Source organism: Pteropus medius, unplaced genomic scaffold (assembly GCF_902729225.1).
Source record: "Pteropus medius unplaced genomic scaffold, Ma_sr-lr_union100, whole genome shotgun sequence".
NCBI lineage: Eukaryota > Metazoa > Chordata > Mammalia > Chiroptera > Pteropodidae > Pteropus > Pteropus medius.
Window position 1 is genome coordinate 5,336,959 of NW_024342470.1, and position 13,309 is coordinate 5,350,267.

Here is a 13,309-nt window from a genome sequence, read left to right on the forward strand (position 1 = left end):
GTAGTAGTTTCTATGTTGAGTAATTATAAAGGGGATCATTCATTAGTAATAGAGACTGGCTGTATAAAACAAGAGAGCATCTGGCTGGGGTACAGGTGAGTCTAAATGGCCAAGCATGCTCTTCTAAGATGACTCCAAGCCCTGACTTGAAACAATTAGCACTGACTTGCTCTATTTTGAGAAAAACTCTCTAGCCTTTTGCATGAGAAACTAGAGAAAGGAACTCGATGTAGAAATGAGTTAATTAAATTAACAGTCTGATGATAAAAGAAATATGAAATATTTTCTTATTGAATTTTTATCTTTAAGCATTTTCTAGCCTTAGAATGGATTTGTATTATGGTGGTACCCTCTTAACATAGATCTCTGCTATCCTTAAGATTCTTAAACAAATTACCTTTGTCAGTTGAGCATAGTTGTACAAAATTGTTAAATAATTCCTTTGATTTTCTTAAAGAAAATTTTGAGTAACATTAGTTAAATTTCATGTTTTCCTTTGCAAGTTGATGGCTCTCAGATATATAGAAAAAACAATAGTGATAAGTATGAGTTAACTCTACTGTCGGCCAGAAATCAGAGGAATAAAGCTATAAATGTATTTTTTATTTTATTTTATTTTTGCCACAGATCACAGAAATACCTGTAATTTTACACAAGAGAAAGGCAGTGGAGATTTTTCTGAATTCATTAAAATATACAAATATTCTAACTCTCTTTGAAATATCTATCTCAAGAGTCTCTTAGGCATTTACCTTAGTTTTCTATGTTATAGCTTTGTGAGGTTGAATTAGGTATCCTCCAAAGATGTTTTGGAGGTGTAACTAGAAAGTGTTAGGTTTGAACCACATAAAAATGCTCTATAGTCTTTGACCTATAAAGATAATTTCATATGACTCAACCTAGTAAGTCTGCTTTTTGGTTTTATTTTTGAACAAACAAAACCTGAACCTGAACATAGAGATGAATGTAGTTTTATTTAAAATAGTCATCCCAGGAGATGGTGTGTTTATTTCATCAGTACTTAATTGTTTGACTTTTAAAACTCAATTTTTCTGCTGTATGTTACATCTTTCACAGATTCTTGCCATTTCTCCCCACTTGGTTGGTGGTTTCTTGAGAAGAAAACCAGCTTTGCACCTTTTACGTTTTAGAAATAGCACTAGCAGACATTTTTGAGCATTTACTATGTGCCAGGCTCTAAGCATTTTACATGTACGAACCCATTTATGCCTTACAGCAACACTTTGAGGAGGGCAGTAATTTTGAGGTAGGTTAGTAATTTAAGGCATATGGCATTAATAACTTGCCCCGTGTCACACTGCAATGGCAGAGCAAAGATTTGAGCTCAGGTCGTCGGTCTAGCTCCAAAGCCTACAACACTTGTCTGCCTTTCACTATGGGAACACAAATGTTGCTGGACTATTCGGAGAGATTCTCTGACATGCTGTCATACGAAGATGTCTTTATTTGGCGCCTCCATTTTTAATACCCAGCAATCATCCCTTCAACAAACACTGAGTACCTATTAGGTGCTTTGTTTTATGTTGCAATGTTTCTCACTCACCACACTAAAATTTTCAGTGGTGCAGGTTGAATATGACACATTGCCTACCTGCTTGGATTTTATGACAACATAGAAAAGTAAACATCATTTTAATACATAAAAGGAAATCCTGCAAGTAGAAGGGAGCGCTTTATTGCTTAGGGATTCAGGAAAGAGCTCATACAAACATGACGTCTGAATTGTGGTTTTCGGTCTGGGAGAAATGCAGGGATGGGGAGGCATTTCAGACATAGAGCATGTGTAAAGGCTGGGAAGTGGGGAACACTGAGGAAATTCTTTGGTTCTAAAGGGTGAGATGACTAAGGAAAGATGAGGGTGCGGCAGTTGGGGGCCAACCGAATGTCTCTGCATGCTCAGTATGCACTGTAGGCTGTGGAATGACTTGTCAAAAACTCAAAGCACACCCCAATTCCTAATATGAATAGATTTTGGACTTTAAATGAACTGACTTATTCCTAAACTTAAGAGAAAAAAGTCTACAGATACAGTGATATGTATTAGAAAATATTGTCTAAGTCTTGATGGGCTTTCATTTTATATGCCAGATAATTCAGCAAATAAAAGTTGCTATCAAAGCATATCGAGGAAAATAGCCTTCCTTGAAATGTAAATAAATAATAGTGGGGGAAGGATTTGTCAAGCACTATGCTTATTTAATTCTTATTTAAGTTGGATGAGTTTTTGGGTGAGCTCACATTCTTTGTAGTATTGTTAGAGTTTTCGAAGAATCAGGTCATAAATTTATAAAGCCCACACTGAAAATTCTCTCCCCCTGGATGATGCTTATCCCTCCGCAATTACAAACCTTCACAAGCCCAGGGTTCATTTCCACTAACCCCCAAACCAGGACCACCCATACCTGGCCTGTGATCAAAATCACTAGGGTAACTTTGATAATTTAGGTTTGGGGAGAAGCCTAGGAATCTGAATTTTTAAAATTCTCCCACAAGTGATTATAATGATGATCCCAGGTTTCCTTTTCCCTCCCCTAAGCCAGTGGTATGAGCAGGATCATCCGAGGAACTCCAGACACACCGTAGTGCTTGGGCCCCCACCCAGTGGCCTTTTGGTTACAGCAACAATCTGGGATGGGCACCAAGCATATGTATTTATAACAACCTTTGTGTGTTATTCGACATATTCAGGGCAATTCAAGAACCGCCCGACCCTTTTCAAGAAGTTTCTTGGCACTCTTGAAAGATTCCAGATATTTTTTTTATTTTCCAAATAAGACAAAACCAGATGACAGAAATGTGCAAAATTGCAATTCTTTAGCAAGTTTCAGCAAATTCCACTGCCATTTCAGTACAAGCGTTCTGACTGTTTTTGTAAATGAGTACGCCATATCTGCATTTCTTAACAGACTATTCCATGGTAACTGCAGAGCACAAGTACCTGGTTACTCCTAAGATTTTAAAAATACTATGACAAAATCTCTTCCCTGAGGACAGAGAAGCAGAATTGTACAGTGGGAAGAGCATTAGTTTTGCTGTGAGACTAGGTATGAATCAACTGCCACTTAGTGTGACCATGAATGAGTCAACTTCTCAGTCTCAGTTTCCGCATCTATAAAATACCTCCCTGATAAGGTGATGGTAAGGGTTAAATGATACAATGAATATCACGTGTGTGGCACATCATGAATGATCAGTAACTATTCTCTTAAAATCACCCAAAAGTCCCAAATTATGGAATGAATTATGTTAGAATAATATTAATGTGACCTAATTTATTTTCTCCTATTTACACTATGATTTTCCCATTTCTAATATTTCTATCACGTTTTCTTTTTTTATCATTAAGGAGTACAAATTCTGAACAAAAATATTTTAAAAATCAGTTTTTCCCTTTGCAATGTTGGTATCACTTTAACTGAAAACCCCTCTCCACTGTGCTTTTCTGCGATCAACAGCTCTTGCCCACTGAAATAGAATGAGGATTCTTCAAAACTTCCCCATCCAAGAACAAAATTTCCACATACTTATTTCACCCGTGGGCAGAAGAATTCTTCAAAGATGGCCATTTCCCAAATCATCCATCTTCACAGATTCTTTTGTTAGCCACACCTTGAGAAAACTCACTCTCTTTACTCCAGTGATCTGTAGTTAGCCAGTTGTCAAGCAAACGATAGTTTGTCTTTCTGGGATTGAGAGGTTTATATTATGTGACCTGGGCCCCATTTGTTGTTCCAAGAACATTTTGAGAGTTTCCCTCTTGCTTGTATTTAAAAGAGAAATCTAAAACAAAACTGTATGTTTTTCCAATTATTTATATAACTTGGCTCCTAGAGCATTTCACGTTTCGTTAGCCCTATAGTTCTCAACCCTGAAAAATTAAAGGCACAAGTACGATCAGTGGCCTATAATCAGAAAGAGCTTTAAACCATATGAAAACGAACTCCCATTTAACTGAAATGGAAGAGAAGCCTTTTCACTCTCACATGATACATTTAAAACCTTCCTATTGAACGAGGCTCTTTCAATCAAAAATCTTCGGAAGAGTTTCACTTAGCAACTAGAACTTGCAGAGTACTACTTCTGTTTGGAAATTGTGAAATCATGGGTGCTTAGCTCTAGATGTGGGTCTTTGCTGCTCCAGGCATTCTTTACAGCTTTCAAACTCTTTATCGTTTTCAAAGGAGAATGTACAATGTTTCCACATTAGTTGCCAGTTTGCTTTTTTTTTTCTAGGCTTAAATTATTATTTTTTTCCATTGCAGTTTAAGCCAGTACATTTACAAAATAAATCCAGTTACCGTTTTTCCTCGGCTAGACCTTTCTAGTTATTTCATTTGAGTTGAGTTTCTAATTCTGACTCTCAGTCCTCACTTTGGAGATCCTCCCCTCGAAGGGAGGACGGTCCTTCGCCCCTGCAAACCCACTCTCCTCTGTTCTCCACACTGCTCTTGGCCACAGCCAACTGACCTTTGTGTATGCCACATTTGATCCCCTTGCCCTCTAGCTTCCAGAGGAGTTCAACCAATGAGAGGCACTGGCAGGAGCAAAAGACAGGAGGAGAAAGGACAGGAGCATTTATTTCTCAATCACTCTTGGACTCTGGTTTGGCAGTGGTTGTGTCCCTCTACCACATGCCGCTGCTTCTGGGGTGACCTCCCTCTCACTGTTCCACATTTGTCAGAGTCCCAGTAAATGCCTCCTCCCCTTGCCTGTGAGAGCTCTCCATTGTTGCTAGTTGTCTGGGCTTCGCTGTCCCTCGTTGGCTGCCTTAGCCCTGCTCATGCTTTTGTAGTCCCTTCTTGAAACTTACTTTTTTCAATGTGCCATCTGTTTCCTGTCTTGACAAGGATACAGCTCCTTGTCTACAGCTTGGCAGTGCTGGTATCATCCACTGGTAAGAGTTCAAGCCCCCATATGTGGTGGCGTAAAGCCTACTGATTGGTCCTGAAAAAACGTGCACTGCCTTTCTCACTTTTTCAAATTGACTGCTACTTCCATGCGTACCTGATGTGGGCACACCAATATCACATGGGGATCAGCTCTGCTTTTTCACATGTATCACTATAGAACAGATCGCTAAATTCACAGATTTGGGTAGCTCAACATCCGGAAGGCAAAATTCTTTGCCTGATAAAACACTTTTCATGCTTTCTACCCAGTCTGCCTGCCTCTATTTGTGTATTCCATCCCCCAACATATGTGTTCTCTCTCTCTCTCTCTCTCTCTCTCTTTCACACACACACACACACACACACACACACACACACACACACACACACACAGAGTTCTACTGTATGTCAGATGATGGAATAAAGTTACAGTACTTAAAGTGCGTCCATTCTCTAAGACTAAACTAGCTCTGGAAGAGAATGTTCAAGACTGTCCGAAATGGAAATTCTCTCTTATGCCTGCACCTCTTTTTCTCATTTCCTCCAAATGTTCTTCCTGTGTCCCATCAATAAAGACCCATCATCCACCCAGGTGAGCTAGAAACAGGACTCATTCCTTATACTAAATACTGCATCAGTCACCTGGTCTTTTCTATTCTGTTCCCTTAACAATGGGGATATGCTAACTTAATTCCATCTCCAGAGACCAAAACTCCTGTAATCTGAACTATGACTTTTTTTTTTTTTTTTTTTTAGCAACTTGTCGTTTATTTCCCATTTGGTTATGGGGTGTCAGGAAGGCTCGCGTGTGGCTACAATAGTAAAGAGCAAGGCTCTCTCAAGTTCCTTTTTGGTGTTTTGCTATTTTGATATTGAAGAACCCAACCGCTTCTGCTTGCTGCAGCCTGCCTAGTGTAGGCAGTGGGAGGGGAAGTGGGGTGGGGAAAGGGGCTCAAAATAGCCTAGCTCCTCTGGAAGTCTGGTGGCTGGTGGTGGCCACCCAGGATGGGGACCTGGCGTTAGCTTTGCTGGGCTGGCCACCAGATTGCTTCCTTGTGGCCTCCTGAGCCAAGTCACAGGTGATCATGCTGCTGGAAGCCTGGGGAGATTGCAAGTGCTCTAGGGACTCCAACATTGTGGCCGTAAACGGGAGAGTGGACTTCCTGAAAAAGAAGCTCGCTCACCAGCCTTGGGGAGACGGGGTGGTGGGGGATGGCTTCCCCAGGGTACTCGTCACTTCCACAGGAGCTGTTGTTGGAAGTGGAACCCAGGTGGCCCCATGCCAGCAGGCACCAACAGTAGTGGTGGGTGGCCATGAGCAAGTGAGCCGCTGGAGAGCACGGCTGCTATGCTCTTGCTTCTGTGGGCTGATGGAAAGCGCAGCGGCAACCCCTGGCAGGCCTCTGCACGCGATCACTGGTGGCGGAGGCTGCTCCACAACCAAGATGCACAGGCCGACGACATTTAATTTATTTCCATACTTCTAGTCTGCTTAATCTCCGAAGCATGCTCTTTTCAGCAGCCAGAGTGGTCTTTCTGAATCATAAATCTGATTGTCTTAGCCCCCATACTTAAAACCCTTTAGCGACTCACTTGTACACTGCCTCCAGGATCAAGCCCATACCTCAAAATGTAATTTCTAAGGCTCATTATGGTCTAGACAACAGCTTCTTGTCCCTCACATTCTCTCTATTCATTATGCTCCAAGCACTTGCCGTTCTACCAAAGTCCTTTTCTCTCTTGTCTTCATTATGGTGTCTTTCTACCTTCAAAATCCTGTCTCCTCTTCCCTATCTTGCACATTTAAGTTTAGGTGTTAAGTCTATCAGGAATGCTTTCCACTGAAAATATCCAAAAACTTAGATTGCAACTAATTTTTCTTATACAAGAAGTCTGGGAAAAGAAACCAAAACTGATAGATAGATAGATAGATAGATAGATAGATAGATAGATAGATAGATAGATAGACAGACAGACAGACAGACATATACATACATAGATAGATACACAGATAAATAAACAAACAAATAAATAAAATGAAAAAAACTCTAGATGCTCTCTGGAAGAGACCAAGAAGTCTGGAAAAACAAACCAAAAATAATAAATAAATGAATAAATAAATACAAACAGAAAAAAAAAAAAAACAATCTATAGCTGCTCTCTAGCAGCAACCCATCCACAAATATGTCAACCTCTGACGATCCCAAATCTATATCCGCAACTTAGACACCTCTCCTGAGTGTCAGATCCATATTTCCAGAGTCTACCTTTTAGCCCTCAAGGATTTGCATAAACACCCTCTTATGTTCCTTCTAGTTAGAAATTGTGGAGCCAACTGGACTCCTCTTTTGAAATACCAGGAAGTAGTGAGGACCAGATTGTCATGGAGCTTCACTGGGTGAAGCTGGGGCAGGGGTCACCTGGAAGACTCCAGTAGGTAAAAGTCCATTTGACTCTCTCTCCGTGTGTCCAACCACAAGTGTTCCCTGTGTCAGCTTCTTGCTCAGGTGCTGGGAAGGTAACCGTGGCTCCAACACCTTCTCTGTCCTCCAAGAACTCAGAGTCAGTGGGATGACGTCATGGGGAGCACAGCAGCCCTCAGTATGACTCAAGCAGATGACTGGTCCCACAGCAAGTGGCCCTCAGCTCGTCCAGTCATTCCTACTGCTTTCGGACCCAGAAGCCAGTGTCAGGCAAGTGGGAGGCATTGACAAGTCAGCTTACATGGGAAAATACCAGCCCTGAGGCCACGAGCAGGGCTGGGCTGGTAACAGCTGCCCAAGGAAGAGTCTAGGCCTGGACCTGAGATGCATGAGGTGACACAGGAGAGTGAGGCTGTGGGCTCTATGGGAGTCTTGCTGGTCCGAAGCCCTGAGATGTCTGGGCACATGGATACAGTGGACTGGGGAAAATGCAGTGAATCCAGAAATGAGGAGCAAGTAACAGTGGCTGGCCAGATGTAGGAGTGGAGTGGGGAAGGGTGAGGAGTATCAGCAGTGTCTGTGACAGGTAGAAGGGGCACAGCTTCAGACAATGGAGAGAGAAGGTCGATTTCCTCCTGAGGAAGGAGGGTATTGTTTCTCAATGTTCTTTCTCAGATGAGCTTACTTGCTGGTTTCTTACAGTCCCTTGTGCTCCTGTTGCCTGTCCCCCACCCCAAGGTTGATCTAGCAGGAGGCTAAGGGGTTGACTGGGAGATTGTCTATTGGAATCTTCAAAGAGAGAAAGTCACAGTGAATGGGAAAGAGGAAGATCAGCCCTGAGAAGGGCACCTGCTCTGGAGGCTCTCACTTAGCCAATCTGACTCTCTGTCTGGCCAACAGAGGGGAGGCCGACAGAGCCCTCCCAATGAGGGCGGTTGCCCCAAACCCGCCAGGGGGCTGCATGGTTTTTCGGTCCTCTGCTGTTTGGGGAGCCAGCCCCAAACTCTTCCCCAATAATTTTTAATCTGGCAATATTTTCTCTGCCTGCTGCAGAGAAAGAGTCTCAGATCTGAAACATAACTGCTTATGCCACCTTCTCACGCAGGCCGAGCACTCCTACTGTGAGGAAAGATGGTCTTTGTTTGGAATGTGGTGTCTACAGCCAATATTCCGGTAGGCGTTGCCTCACCGGGGCCCAAGGAGATGGAGCAGAAGAAGGCCTGAAGAGGCCTTTTGGAAGCCTCGGCAGTAATATTATTTCTGGGTAATGGCAGGCCTTCCGTCAAAGCCCTGGCACTTGCTGAATATTGGCAAAAAAAGGCAGCTTAAGGTTTCTGAAGATACTTAACTTGCCTTTTGAAGAAAAGCGAAAGGAAAAAGGATTAAACTGAATGCTTAGGCTCTTGTTTATGTGCTGGAGCAGATTTGCTTGTACTTAGGCTGCAGGGAAAAGTAAAACAAAAGCACAACGCAACTTTTCTGAGCATCCCCGGTGAGCTGCTTTGCCCACTCTTCGTTGTGGTTATTTTGTGCCTTCTCCGTTCTCTACAAGTTCCTACATCAGTCCAGATTCCTTCCCGAAAATAAGAGAGCGCCTCGGGCAGGAAACCCTCTACTTACAGACGCCCTTCCCAGTGCTGTCTCCGTCCCCGAGTCCCAGGAGCTGCGTCTCTCCACCTGGTCAAGGCCAGACCCCACCCTCCACCCCCATCCTCAGGTGCCCTTCTCTCTTGGACTGTTCCGGGACACCTATTTAGTCAATGATTCTTTCTAGTCTTGTGCTCCGCCTCCTTCCTTCCCTTTCCTCCTAGCCACCTCTTCAAATGAATCCCCTGTTGAGAGACAGGCACTCCCTTCACCTGTTCCTTCTCACACGAATGCCTTCTTGTTTCTCTCCTGTCACCTTTATTCTTGAAAGAGGAGTTTTGTCTTCTGTCTCGATGCCCTTCCTTGGTATCCACGCTTCAGCACGTTACACTCTGGCTAGTCGCAGTCAAAGAATTTTTGTCAGCAAGTTCTTATCTCATTTAACCTCTCTGAACCAGTTTGCTCTGTTGACGTCTCCATTCTCCTTGACTCTCCCCCCATCTCGGCTTTCCCTAACACAATTACATCCTGGCTTTTTCTAATTCTCTTAATTGACATTGCTTTTTTTTTTGCCTTCTCTTAACATAAACTCTGTTTCAGCATTCTTCTCTCGTTCAGATTCTCTCTGGCAGCAACCCAGCCACAAGAATGAGTTCCCCTCTGATAATCCCAAATCTATATCCTCAGCTCAGACACCTCTCCTGAGCCTCGGACTCATATTTCCAGAGTCCACCTGTCAACCCTCAAAAAAGATGCACATAGTTTCAAAAAGGAACTCATCTTTTCAACTTCCAATTCTCCCTCCCTGAGGCCTAGAGGTTTGGGGAGTATCCTTTGCACCCAGCCCTTCCATGTATGGTGGCACAAGTTTGTGACCTGCGCATGGGAACTGGGACAAAGAGCTAGGAGTGGGGCTCAAGTTCAGCCAAAGCAAGGAAGAGCTTTCTCTACTTGGCACAGAAGACTTTACAGTCTTGTGGTAGCCCTATTGGAGTAGCCGTGGTTTTTTCAGAAAGGGCACTGTCAATTTTGGCTGGAAGCTCCCTCATTCAGCTGTGAGGACAGAGGACATTGACAAGGGACAACCAGGGAAAACTATAGGATGGGAGTCAAGGTTGGTTAAAATGATGCGTTGGTTCATGATTATATATGTCAAACACTCCTGGAGAACTTCGAGAACTATCTGAGGGACACTGCAGGGAATTAAAGGTTCTGTGTGAGTAATTTCAATTAATGCTCCCTTCCCCCCATTTGTATTCACAAGCTGTGGAGGACTGGAGACATTGGGTTTATATTTTCAGTGTCCCCATAACTGAACCCCAAGATCTGAGGGTTGGGACTACTCTTATCCTTTTTTTGCTCCTCAGGACTAAGCACTGTGCCTGGACATAGCAGATGATAAATGGATGGATGAATGAAAAGACTATTTATTCTGTTGATTCCCTGCCCATAGTCCAGGGGAGTTGTGGAGGCCAGAGCAGACATGCACAGGCCAGTCCCAATAGTAGTTAATTTCTCTTGTTTCTTCATACAGGATAATAGCACTCTGTCAGTGAGAGACCTGGCCCTCACCCAGGAAGACACAAAGAAAAACCATCAGTGGTAGATTTGACTCATGCAATGGCTCTGGTGGCTGTGAGCTGTGGGCCTTTATGGTACTCTGGGGAGACAGGACTAACTCTATGAGGTGCTGCCTCTCTGGGCACAGGCTCCTCTTCCCCCCATGAAAAGGCCACTAAATCAATACGGTCTTGTGCAGCCAAGGTGCTAGCCCAAAGCGAGCAATCGGCAGAGGCAGCTTTGGCAGCCCTACAAGATAACACCACGCTCAGGCCCTGTTCCCCTCCTGTTTTCCTTCCACAGCTCTCCTGGGCCCCATTCAGAACTGAGTGAGGGCCAGGAGAGTAGTGGGCTTGGAGCTCTCATCTTGCAGGGAACCCACTCCCGCCATGGTTGCTGAAAGAAGGTGCCTATCTTCATTGCTTGGGGGTTACCTGGCCTTGGGTCCCTGTCTTCCCTTTCAAGAAATCACCATTCTCTCTTGACTGAGAGAAACAGGCTGGTGTAGGGGAAAGAACGAAGGCTTTTAGAACCAGAGAGATCTGGGTTGAGGGCCTGGCTCTGCCACTTGGGTACCTTGGGCAACTCATTGAGGCCCAGTTTTCTCATCTGGAAAATGATTCACTGTGATGATGAAAAATGACCATGTAGGTAAAGTACGCAGGATGATGCCTACTCAAAGTAGCTTGCTTGATAAATGTTAGCTCTTATAATCATTAACAGCCAAGTCTTCATTCCCCTCCTGGGATGAAGCCCCCTCTTACTGGGCTCAGAGCAAAGATTCTGACAATCCTTTGGTGCTGCCTTTGCTTAACCCAAACATTCAAGAGCAACATGGAAGGTGGATTTGCTTTCACAGAGCTGGTGCACAAGGTCTGAGAGATGAATTCAATTTGGAAAATTCTTTTTAAGTGCCTGCTTGTATCCACATTTAGTCTGGAGTTTCAAGGGGAGGATGGCATCATTCTGGGGCAGGGGAAAGGACGATGGGGAATCTGAGTAAGAGCCTCAGGGGAAGGGTGAGCTGGACACTGTGTGAGTACATCCGCTACAGTTTCTCCCTCCGGGGCACCACAGGGAGTCTGCTGGGTTTTAGCAACAATGGGAGCCATTTTCCTGCAGATAGGAAAGAATTCAATGGCTCTGAGTCACCTGCAAGAGGCCCAAGGCCCATAATCTAGCCATGAGGCCCCTTTGAATTTGGCCCTACTTTATCTTTCTTCCACTTAGGTCTCACATCCAGGCTTTCCTTTCACCACCTAGGCTGTCAGTTCTCACTGGGGCAGCTACTGTCATCTCAGGCAGGACAATCCTTCATTATACAAGGCGACTGTCTTGCACATTTCTGGATATTCGCCTTTACTCGCCCCCACTCACTAAATACCTAGGGGCACTGCACCCCCTTACCATTCACGTGCAAATGTCCTACCCCTTTTCCAAATGCACCAGGTGCTCTGCACTTGCTTGTTCCTCTGTCTGGAATGCTCCTCCCCACCCCCACTTCTCTGCCAAGTCAGTCCTCCCCAAGAAGACCCATCTCTAATGTCACTTCTCTGGAAGCTTCTTCTAAGTTCCCTCAGGCGTAGTCACAGCTGCCGCCCTTCCCTCTGATGCGCAGGGATCTCCACTATTGGATGGAGTGTTTAGGGGCCGATTTCCTTCTTTATTCTGCAGCTCCTGTGGGGCTGGACCATGTCTCAGAAACTTTGTTGTATTCGTCACAGTGCCCAGCATCAAGCCAGAGGTGCAAAAGGGGCTTCACCCAGGGGTCCTCGGGGAATCGACGTGTCTTCCTCCGCAGGGCGGGGTTGCGGCTTGGGGGGACTCGGCGAGGACCGTAGCTTGGCTTCCACTGCCACCTGGCGGCGACACAGCGCTGGGTTTTGATGCAGTAGGAAAGCGGCTGCTGGGCTGGGGCCAGCCGGCTTGAGCCCTGGGCTCCAAGGCCAGGTTACGACCCCGCTCCTGGCGCGAGCCAGGATATTACGGCAGCCATCGTGAATATAACTAACGTAACAATCACGGTTTACGCAGCTCTCCACAGATTAAAGAGATTTGTTTCCTAACACTATTTCACTCAAACTTCACGGCATGCAACCTTATGAAGTCAGCAGACCAGCAATTATTATTACTTTACGGACGGGTAAAGGGAAATGAATAATATCAGTAACGATATCAGCTACTACTCTAAAAAGAACATCTCTGCTTTCACCTCCAGTCTCCCCTGACCTTAATTATCGAGTGCTTAACATGATCCAGGCGGAGGCCTAAGGGATTTACAAATGTCACATAACTCTCTTAAATGAGACTTTTCCTGTTTGGGCCAGGCCCGGAAGCCATGGGCTCATACATTTTTAAGCAACTCTGTCCAATAGAAATGTAATGTGAGCCACATATGCAATTTAAATTTTCTGGTGATCACATTAAAAAAAAAAAGGTAAAGAAAAAGAGGTAAAGTCGATTTTAAGGAGGTATTTAATTCACCCAGTGTAGCAAAAGTATTGTTTCAAAGCATAACGAATATATAAAAAAAATTTATTTTATATTCTTTTATTCGTACTAAGTTGATAAAAGCTGGTGTGTTGGTTATACTTCTAGAACATCTCAGTTTAGGCCAGCCATACTTCATGTGCTTAATAGCCATATGTGGCTAGTGGTTGCCATGTTGCATGGTAAGGTTCTAAAGAAAGAAATGTGGGCATTTGGAAGGTCTTGCTAACTGGAAGTCCCCAACCAGCTTGTGAGTCTCAGCTCACCATCAAAGTCGAGACCATTTGTAAGAAGAGGTAATGTTTGGAGAAAGAAAACAGAGGAGCGGGAATTTCTCGC